The 11,363-nt window shown below is 43.1% G+C and overlaps 1 long non-coding RNA gene across 1 annotated transcript in view; it reads left to right on the forward strand.

Annotated features, from left to right (window-relative positions):
- Nucleotides 1-11,363, forward strand: part of LOC118766911 — an 86,192-nt gene that overhangs the window by 36,141 nt on the left and 38,688 nt on the right. The window lies entirely within an intron of this gene.

Raw genomic sequence — 11,363 nt, forward strand, 5'->3', positions numbered from 1 at the left:
AACAAATTTGATGGCAACAAGAATAACAAACTACAAGGTAAATATACAGTCTTGGTCAGTTCGGTGGAGAAAGAAAAACAAAATTTATTTAATTTCTCACATTTCATATTCACATCCTATTGGCTACCGAACATACTACACAACTTAAACGAAAAAAGAAATAACAAAACAACACCAAAATACAACTGAATGAACAAAAAAGAGAAAACGAACAGTTTAGTGAACAATTAATAGATTATGAGCCGAGGTCGATTTTGCCTTTCATCCTTTCGGGGTCGATAAATTAGGTACCAGCTACACACTGGGGTTGATGTAATCGACTTAATCCCTTTGTCTGTCCTTGTTTGTCCCCTCAATATTTAGCCCCTTGTGGGCAATAGAGAAATAAGATTATGAGCAAAAATATTTCTAACACTCAAGCAGTTTCAAAAATAGCCATAGTAATAACAGCAGCGGCGACTCTTGCACGGAGTCCTACACTATAATTGGTTGATACAGTAGTTGTGTCTTAGTGCATCTTTCCACAACAGGAATTGAACAGAATATTTGGACTATTCACCGTCTCCTCATCGATAAAATTGTACTTGGGACTATTTTGTAAGATCTAATAACGTCTCTTTATCACATGAACTAATACAGGAGAGAACAAAGAAAAAATAAAATAAATGTGCTTCCGAAAGTACGGAAAAGGGCAAAATAAACCCTCATGGCAGAAAGTACAAGTGTTTTAGTACAACTCGGAAGAAACACTCGCGAGGGAAAAGGGAAAATATTACGGCACTGTTAACTGCACTCATAAAACTGGAAGCCCAACCAAAACATAAGTTGAAATTGACAGACATATCTCCGACTATACATTTGTGTTCCTGTACATGGACCAAAGAAATGCAAGAATAACAAATGGAGACATCGCAAACGATGTAGATCTGTAGTTAGTAGTCACTTTTGTATCGCAGTATGGTCGAGTGGTTTCAGCGAGGCCAACGAAAGGCAATATATGGTCAGAGGATGTTAAAATGCATTTGCAAGTCCAAATGATCCCCGAAGGTCACAAGACCATACCGGAACTGTACCAAGTGGAAGGCACCGAGACAAACGGCATAAGACTGATGGTACAAGGGTAAAAAGCTTAATTGCTATACTTGTAAGAATCACCTCAGTGTTGAGGGCTCTGACATAAGCTAGAGAGACTAAGCAAATAAAAGGAGAGAGATAAAGTCAGACAAACAGAAAGAGAAGATAGATAGAGACAAAAATAAGAAAGATCACCAGCATAAAAATACAACAAACCTCAGTTTCCAAAGCAGCATCAACCAGAACTGTGAGGAAGGCAGGACGATCCCTGTTATGCCTTAATATTAGAAATAGATTAGCAAACAAGTCGCCCTCTGACAGTGGCAACCATCATAGTCGTGCGATGAGAAATAAATGATAGCTGCAGATGAAAATCTACAAACTATCGAGAAAACACAAAAGCAAAGATTAAAATAAAAAAAAGACGCAACATAAAGCTACGAAAACGGCTGAGGCAGAACAATTTCCTTAAAATAATTATTTCAATTAAATATTTAGAGGAAGTGGTGGATTGGAAACGGCGGACTTTTACATCTACATTAATATCCTACAGTATTTCTCATCAGAAGACGTGGATTGTTGCGAAAAGCCATTAAGCAGCAGAGATACGAAGGTGTTAACTAAGAGGCTTTGCGAAGGGAAAATTACCGAGTTCGGATGTTCAACCTGTTGAGCTTTACTGTACATTCCGGACATGTTTGATACGGTCGTGTCAAACGTCTATCCCAACTGGCAACAAATTGTTGGAGCCGGGAGTGCTATGGCGAGGAAGGACACAAACAAGGAAGATATCATCAATAACTTCTTTGATAAATGAATGATTAAATACTTTGATCAAAATAGCAATAAAGAAGTTGGCGCTTGTCCTCGGTAGTGCTGTCTGTGCCGTACAGACCTGTACAAATATATCCGAGAACAACATCTCATAAGATACATCAAGTTTGATTAATCTAAATCTTTAAACAAGATCAACGATATCTATAGGAGTAACAAGAGGGAATACTTTCGGTCCTGTTTTCAGGGGCCAGACTGACTCTGTCAACAGCAGCATCTCGTAGATGGTCAGAATAAATGGCCATTTTGAACATCCTTGCACGGTCAAAAGTATTCCCTCTTGCTACTCCTATGGTCTTTGGCTTTGATCCTCTGTCACAGATGTCAGACGCATTGAGAGACATTCCGCTCAAACACAAGAACCGTGTCGGGGTACGATGACGTCACCATCTTAATGTGGGGCATCTCAGAAATCGAGATGGTTGGCATCATACTGAAGGAAATCAAGATGGTAATTGGAGCACTCATTAAGCGAGATAAGTTGGTGAATTTGCAACTCGCCACTTAGAGAGGTAAATTCACAAGGATAATGCCTGTCACTGTATCGACAATCCGGTTAAGGTGTTTGGACCTTGGCTGGGTCTAGACCTTGAGATGAATAGAAATGAGGTTAAAACTGGGTAAACAATCACACAGAAATATGTTGAGAAGAAGCTCTGAAAGGTTGGGCACCAATTATGAACTCGTACATCACCTTCGAAATATACTATGGTTTGGTTTCCATACATCACTCTTTTACTTCTTGTGGAATGGAAGTGTTCTGTTGGTCTAAAAGTCATCCCACTTGTTGCCAATACCATCACGTGGAGTGATCGGTATACTGTGGTTGATGATACAGAGGTAAGGGCAGAGATTGCACCATCTACAGAGATTCCAGGGCGGTTGTCATGGTCTCCGTTTGTCAGGAACACCATTTCATAGCTCGTCGCAGACCAAGTGTGGGTGTCTAGTATCTGGAATATTAGTACACGCTCACGGTCCTTCACCAGTCTCATAATGCAGGTAGTGAAACATCAATAATTGCATTCAATAGAAATTTAGAATCTGGTATGAGAAACGAAGTTCTGGGCACCAAGAAGGATGTAACTAAGAGGTGTATCCCCCACACAGGACAATTTCTACAAATTTTCTCTCCAAAATGAAATTGCAGTCTCCTATTATGCGAACAACAAATTACGCGAAATTTTAGAAATGGTGTTCTCTTTTTGCAATTGAAATACTCATGAACGCAACAGCTTTTTAAGAAGAAAATCTTCTATATGATTGACTGGTAGGATATGTGCAGGGAGATTTGCTGGACGGTGCAAATGTAATTGTAGGAGAATGCAAAATGGCGAAGATAATGACGTAGTTGAACAAACGAAAGGAAAAAAGAACCTAGAATTGATGTGCCACGAACTTTGGGTTTCAAGTAAAGTTCTGACTGTCAATAAACAATATGTTGATTCTCACGAATGGATCGCAGTTTTGTTATTTCCTATTTCAGCAGGTTTTCAATCTAAGTAAAATTGTATCAACTTATGTACAATAGAAATACAAGAGCATTCCGTGAAAACGTTATTTCCATTTGCTTGCTCTGCTTTTTACTTTTATCATTTTACTCATATCTTAGTTCTACAATTCTGAGGTTTGTAGACCGTTTCCTGTAGGAGTACCGCACATCCACCTTCTAAAAATGCATCACACTTCAAATCCTCTACCTATGTGACTATACAAATCTTCTGCTTGTGTCTCTACCATTCTCTGTCAATATTTGGATCAAATCCTTTACAAATTGTTTGTCTATGTTCCAGTGACTCTACAAAGGTTTCATATTCTCAGTCAATGTTTGGGACTCTACAAGTCCCCTGTCAATGTTTAGGTGACAAAACAAATCCGTTTTCAATATTTGCGTGACCCTACAAATCCTCTGTCAATGACTAGAAGACACTACAAATGTTGTCGAATAAATACGAACCCATACAAACAAAATTACTTGCTTTCCATTTCCAATACATACCTTATCACTTTTACTTTGACCTCTCTTTCTCTCAAGCTATCTCTGTCTCTTATTTCTCACACACACAATCAGTGAGCATATCAACCCCCAAATTATATCGAGATCTTCCAATTTTCTCTCTATTATTTACATTCTTCTCTTTCATTTTTCTTTTGAATACTTTGTTGTTGTTGTTGTTGTTGTTGTTGTTGTTGTTGTTGTTCTTCTTCTTCTTCTTCTTCTTCTTCTTCTTCTTCTTCTTCTTCTTCTTCTTCTTCTTCTTCTTCTTTCTTTCTTTCTTTCCTTCTCTCAAATTTCCTCTTCTTTCTCTCTTTCTTCATTTCTACTTAGTATTTCTTATTTCCTCTTTTTCTCTACACCTACTAACTATCGTCTGTCATCTGATTTTCTGTTTATCTCCAGAACTGATTTCTGTTTATGTCTTTCTATCTGAATGTTTCTCATTTATACTACTGTCAATTCTATCTTTCTGTTTATTTGTTTGTCTATCTATTTGTCTACCTGTCCACCTGCCTACCCGTCAGTCTGTCTGTCTGTCTTTCTCTCTCTCTCCGTTCCTACTAAAGCTCTCTAATCCTCTGTTTCTCTGCTTTCTCTATTACTAAACCTACTTCACTCTTTCACTCAACAAATACAATGATTCTCACTCAAAAAACCGCCAGTGTTGCATCATAGGCCTCTGCCTATCACGCTTATAAACAGATGACTATATTTCCTTCATTACGTTTATCTATCCACTCATCAATCCTCCTAAGAATCTCATTCACTATCTCTGTCTGACTGATTGTCTCTCACTCCATTCTCTCCCCGCTCTCTCTCTCTCACACACACTAATAATACCTGCAGTATATATACACATGTAATAAACTGCTAACACATGCACACATACCTAAACAATACATACATCTTTAAGACAATGTATATTAAGTTCACATATCGGTTCGATATATATATATATATATATATATATATATATATGGAGAGAATTCACAAAAAGAAAAGACGAAGACAGGTGGTGTAGACAACAGATGTATTAGTGTATATATATGTATATATTAGTATGTGTGTGTGTGTTATTATATATATATATATATATATATATAATATATATATTATTAAAGTTAAATTTTCTTATAAAGTATGTTTTTAAGTATTCTTCACAATATATGGACTGTATTAAGAAGTGTTCATTGTGAGTTAAATCGAAGGATAAGGGGAATTTTAGAAGGAACAAATCCAGACAATCAATAGAAATTCACAGCATAATTTTAAACACGCAACCAAATAAATATACCTATAAATTTATTGTTTATAAATCATTGTTTATTTTGTTCAATGATTTATAAATTTATATGTATATTCATTTGGTTGTGTATTTAAAATTATGTTGTGAATTTCTATTGATTACCTGGATTTGTTCCTTCTAAAATCTCCCTTATCCTTCTTATATATACATACACACACACACACACACACACACACACACACACACACACACACACACACACACACACACACACACACACATATATATATATATCCTACGCACAGAACAAACACATGCATATGTATGTATATGCACACACACACTTAAACATCTATGTATATTCATATATACATTTGTATATACATATACAAACGCATGCATTATATATATCTACATATATATAATGTTCGTCCTTCGGTTCGAAGATGACCAACTGACATCAACTGATGGAACTGCCGCCATGAGACCGGAGGTGGCTGGTGAGGCCAATCCGGGCAAGGAAGCCCCTCCCACAGGTGGGGCAGAAGTGGGTAGGGGCAGTGCTACTGGTGCAGGCGGCTCTGACTTTACGCATCTGACGTTTCTGCTCCGCTGACCGAATCCGTCCCTCCTCGGCTGTCCCTGCTCCCACGGTGATTGCGCTGCGCCAGGATGAGCGGTTGGCAGCAAGTGTCTCCCAGGTCTCTGTTCCGATGGAGAGTCTTTGAGAGAGACCTTGAGACTATCCTTGTAGCGCTTTTTCTGCCCTCCGACTTTGCGCCTGCCCTGGCCGAGTTCACCGTAGAAGAGCTGTTTTGGGATGCGAGTGTCGGACATGCGGGAGACGTGGCCCGCCCATCTCAGCTGGGCCTTGCGCATGATTGTGATGGTGCTAGGGAGATCTGCCTGCTTCAGAACTTCCGTGTCTGGGACTTTGTCCTGCCAGCGGATGTGAAGGAGATTCCGAAGACACCTGAGATGGAAGTGGTTTATCTGGCGCTCGTGCCTTCGGTAAGCAGTCCACGTCTCGCAGCCGTATAGTAGAGTGGTAAGCACGACTGCCCGGTAGACTTTCAGCTTGGTGTTGAGGCTGATTCCTCTCCGCTCCCAGACTTTCTTTCGCAGTCTCCCAAATGCGCTGCTTGCCTTGGAGATTCTGTTGATGGTTTCAGCATCTATGTTGGCATTGCAGGAGAGAGTGCTGCCCAGGTAGGTGAAGTTTTCCACCACTCGTAAGATCCGTCCGTTCACCCTTATCTGAGGCTCATGGTATTGTTTGCCGGGGGCTGGCTGAAACATCACTTCGGTTTTCTTGCACTGATGGTGAGACCGAAGTTGTCACAGGCTGATGAGAACCTGTCCATCTCGAGCTGCATCTCCTGCTCATCGATTGCATTAAGGGCGCAGTCGTCAGCAAAGAGAAAGTCTCTGACGACTGTCTCCCTCACCTTTGTGACAGCCTGCAATCTCCTGGAGTTGAAAAGTTTCCCGTCTGTCCTGTACTTGATGTTGATACCGGACTTGCAGTCCCTAAAGGCGTCGGACATCATTGCCGAGAACATGATGCTGAACAGTGTTGGGGCCAGGACACAGCCCTGCCTGACTCCGTTGGTCACCTGGAAGGCTTCAGATGAGTCGCCGTCCTCAAGGATTCTGGCTGTCATTCCGTCGTGGAACTGGCGGACAATTGCAATAAATTTGCTGGGGCAACCAAATTTTCCCATGACCTTCCATAGTCCCTCCCGACTGACTGTATCAAAGGCCTTGGTGAGGTCAACAAAGGTCATGCAGAGGTCAAGGTGCTGCTCCATGCATTTCTCCTGGAGCTGGCGGGCGGCGAATATCATGTCAGTGGTCCCTCGACCCGCACGGAAGCCACACTGGCTCTCAGGGAGAAGGCCTTGCTCCAAGTGTTCCAGAAGGCGGTCAAGCAGGACCCGGGCCAGGATCTTGCCTGCTATGGACAAGAGGGAAATACCTCGGTGGTTGTCGCAGGACTGCCGATCTCCTTTCCGCTTATAAATGTGGACGATTGTTGCATCCCGGAATCTTGAGGGAGTTGTTCCCTGTCCCACATCGACTGGAACAGGTTGGTGAGCTGACTGATCATGGTGGGGCCTCCCGACTTGAACACCTCTGCAGGGATGGCGTCAGAGCCTGGAGCTTTGCCGGTGGACATTTTTTTGATGGCTCTGCTCACTTCCCCGACTGCAGGGGGAACAGCCAACTCGTGGTTTGTCGGCACCTGGGGGAGTCGTGCGATGGCTTCCTCGTTGATCTGGGCTGGTCGGTTGAGCACGATGTTGAAGTGCTCCGCCCATCTCTCCAGGATCAGCCTCTTGTTAGTCAGGAGTGAGGTTCCATCTGAGCTGAGCAGGGGCGTTGATCCAAAGGAGAACTGCGGTCCATAGACAGCTTTCAGCGCCTCGTAGAATTTCTTGGTGTCGTGTTTGTCTGCGTATCCCTGAATCTCATCCGCCTTGGCGCTTAACCATGCATCTTGCATGAGGCGGAGTTTAGCCTGGACTGTGCTGCGAATGTTGTTGAAAGCGGCCTTCTTTGCCGTGCAGGTGGTGTCATTTTGTGTGAGCCCGCAGCAGACGGCGTTTCTCTTCCAGGAGCTTTTGGATTTCCTGGTCGTTTTCGTCGAACCAGTCCTGGTGGTTCCTCGTAATTTGGCCCAGAGTTTCAAGGGCGATGGAATGAACCGTGTCCCTGAATGATTCCCACTGCTCATCGATGCTGGACTGGTCACTCCGAATGTCCAACAGCTTACTGTCCATACGTGACTGGAGATCTTGTGCAGTCAGCTGGTTCCCTAATTTCGTGATGTTAAGCTTCCTCGTCACTTTCTGACCCTGTGGTCTTCTCTTAGGTCGGATGTAGAAATCCATCCTGGAGATGATGAGGCGATGGTCCGTCCAGCAGTCAGCTCCGCACATGGCTTTGACCAGTCTCACGTCCCGCCTGTCTTTCGCCCTGACGATGACGTAATCTATCAGATGCCAGTGTTTGGAGCGTGGATGCATCCATGATGTCTTGTTGCGTGTTGGCAGACGGAACAAGGTGTTGGCGATGGTAAGATCATGAGAGGCACACGCACGCAGGAGGAGTTGTCCGTGCTGTTGCACTTTCCGATTCCTTGCTTTCCCAGTACGCGATGCCAGGCTTGGTGGTCAGTCCCGACACGGGCGTTAAAATCCCCAAGGAGGATGAGCTTCCCAGGCTGGAGCTGACGTGATGAGAGAGTCGAGTTCCTCATAGAACCTGTCCTTAACTTCTTCAGGGTTGGTCATGGTGGGGGCGTAAGCACTGATGATGGTCGCACTAGTGTCTTGTTTCCAAGTGGGAGCTGCATCTTCATCAGCCGATCGTTGATACCCTCGGGGGGGCTTTCCAGTTTCCGCACGTGTACTGACTTAATGGCAAAACAACACCAGCCTCACGACGCTCTTCGCTGCTGCGACCACTCCAAAAGAAAGTGTAGCCGCCGCCTGTCTCTGTCAGCTGGCCTTTGTCCGCAAGGCGGGTCTCGCTCAGTGCTGCAATATCGACACTGTATCGGCTCAGTTCTCTGGCCACCAGGGCAGTTCGTCTCTCTGGTCTGTCCGCTTTGGTGTTGTCAAGCAGAGTTCTCACGTTCCAAGTTGCGAAAGTGAGCACCTTTTTGTTTTCTTCTTTCTTTGTTTCGACCGCTTGGAAAGGATCCCCGCCAGCCGCGGTTTGCTGACCAGGGTGAGGTGAGGCAGGCTATGTTTAGGGCAACCTTTTCTAGCCCCGTCCTCATGCTGGGGAGGCGAGCAGAGCGATCCTGAAGAGGGCTGCTCGGTCACTCAGGAGGCTGCCGGACTCCACTGCTGCCTCAGTTCAGTGAGGGGCGACCACATGTCCTGAGCCGCCTGTGTGTGGGTTCACGACTGCAGCTCCCAGTGTATCCTCACCTGCTACTTCGCCGTTTCCCCATCGCCACAGGACTTTGGGATGGTGTCATGGCGTCATGATGTCGTGACATGCGCGTGACTTGGATTATAGTGAGGGTGACTTGCGCAGGATCAGCCTCACTCTCTCGTCCTGGTGCGCCGGATCCAGTGGCAAGACAAAGTCAAGACGACTGGGGGTAGACCAAGATGCAGGAGCTGCCGGAAGGTGGCACGCATGGCGCAATCCAACCGCCTTAGGGGCTCCACTCCGGATTTTGGATGGCCATTGACTCATGAGAGAGTTCCTCTGCCCTTTGACAGGTTTTGTTTTTAGTCCTGCTGGGTGTCCAAATCACCCTCCTCACCAGGAAATCTTGGTGGGGTTGCCAGTTTAGTCGCCAACGACCCGACCATGTCAGGTCTCCGCTTGGAGCTACTGGTAACATGTAACCCAGTACAACCTGTTACATATTATACATACATACATAAATACATACATACCATACATACATACATACAGACATTACATACATACATACATACATACATAATACTTCATCCATATATATAATATGTATATATATATATTATATATATATATATATATATATATATATAATATATTATATATATATATATATATATATATATATATATACACATCAATACACTATACCAGCTATACTCGAATATGTTTACATAAGTATATATATACATATATATTTCCTTGTGTTGTATGTCCTGTACTCTATTTTTTCGTTGTTTAAGAAATATGTCCAGTTCTTTGGTTTTGTGTTTATGCTTTCGTTTCTCATTGTGTTCGACGTTTTTTTTGGTGTCCGTCCTGTACCCATATATGCATGTATATATACATAGATGTAGGTACGTACATATATGTATGTTCTATATGTATGTGTTATTTATTAATTTGTTATTATATATATATTATATATAATATATATATATATATATATATATATATGCGCGTTTGCGTGCGTGTGCGTGCGTGCGCGTTGTGTGTGTGTGTGTGTGTGGTGTGTGTGTGTGTGTGTGTGTGTGTGTGTGATGCAAAGCATGAATGACATTCAGGTGACTGTGTAATGAATGACTTTCTGGCACACTGTCGCTGTGACAACAGATGGACACATTCGTCTGACTCTCGTAGTATTTCGAAGACCAGCACACGCACACGCGCATGATGGTTAATAAATGATTTGTACATTATATATATGTAATGCTTAACAAATTAAATACACACACACATGGTTATATGATTGTATGATTATATGTGTATGTGTGTATCTGTGCATGTGTGTGAATATATGCGTGTGTGTGTGCATGTTTGTCTGTCTGTCTATCTATCTATCTATCTATCTATCTATCTATCTATCTATCTATCTATCTATCTAGGTGTAGGTGTATTGATGTGTATATATATATATGTATATATATATATATATATGTATATATATATATATATATATATATATATATTATATATATATATATATATATATATATAATATATATATATATATATATATATATTTAATGTGGTTTTAAAGTCAAGACGAGCTGGCAGACAGAGGCGGCGAGCTGGCAGACACGTTAGCGCGCCGGGCGAACTGTTTAGCGGTATTTCGTCTGCCGTTACGTTCTGAGTTCAAATTCCGCCGAGGTCAACTTTGCCTTTCATCCTTTCGGGGTCGATTAAATAAAGTACCAGTTTCGCACTGGGGGTCGATGTAATCGACTTAATCCCTTTGTCTGTTCTTGTTTGTCCCCTCTATGTTTAGCCTCTTGTGGGCAATAGAGAAATGTTTCTATCTATCTATCTATCTATCTACCTACCTACCTACCTACCTACCTACCTACCTACCTACCTATCTACCTATCTATCTCTCGGGCCACTATTGCGGAAGCTGGCAACTCTGAGGGGCATCCCGCGAGAACTGAGATGCGGGACGAGCGTGTCTGCATACGCGGACGACGTCACCGTCATAGTGTCTAGCCACGAGCACATCGAGCAGGTCGGCGAGACACTGAAAAACTACGAAGCGGTGACAGGAGCAAAAATCAACCGGGAAAAGTCAGTGGGCTTGCGACTAGGCACCTGGAGAAGCAAGCCCATGCCGTCCACCAGCGCCTCCGTTGTGGGACGCTGGACCGACGGTCCGGTCGAGTTGCTCGGGGTCTGGTTCGGTCCGGACCTCCAAATGGAGAAGAACTGGAACGAGATAACGATTAGGGTGGTCACTCTCGCCCGGCAATGGGCCGAGAGGAAACTGTC

The sequence above is a fragment of the Octopus sinensis genome, linkage group LG18 (assembly GCF_006345805.1).
Source record: "Octopus sinensis linkage group LG18, ASM634580v1, whole genome shotgun sequence".
Classification (NCBI taxonomy): Eukaryota; Metazoa; Mollusca; class Cephalopoda; order Octopoda; family Octopodidae; genus Octopus; species Octopus sinensis.